Source organism: Pseudocercospora fijiensis (assembly GCF_000340215.1).
Source record: "Pseudocercospora fijiensis CIRAD86 unplaced genomic scaffold MYCFIscaffold_8, whole genome shotgun sequence".
NCBI classification, from domain to species: Eukaryota; Fungi; Ascomycota; class Dothideomycetes; order Mycosphaerellales; family Mycosphaerellaceae; genus Pseudocercospora; species Pseudocercospora fijiensis.
Window position 1 is genome coordinate 1909036 of NW_006921539.1, and position 272 is coordinate 1909307.

Genomic DNA, 272 nt, shown 5'->3' on the forward strand with positions numbered 1-272 from the left:
CGACCTACTCTAACGCCATTTTCCGTACTATCGACGAAAGCAGTAGTTAGACTATACTAAGCGAAAGAGTTGAGAAATTACTAGCGATAAGTCGACGCGGCTATAGGCGATAGACTAAGTATACCGCCGTCGCCGGCACCCCGCCGCCTTTACTTTTCTATTGTTTATACCCTTATTTGTAGAAGGTAGGTCCGCCCGATACTAGGTTAGCGGGGACCGCAATTTAGGAAGGTTTAGAATAACTAAACGGCGACTACTACGTACGCTACTAC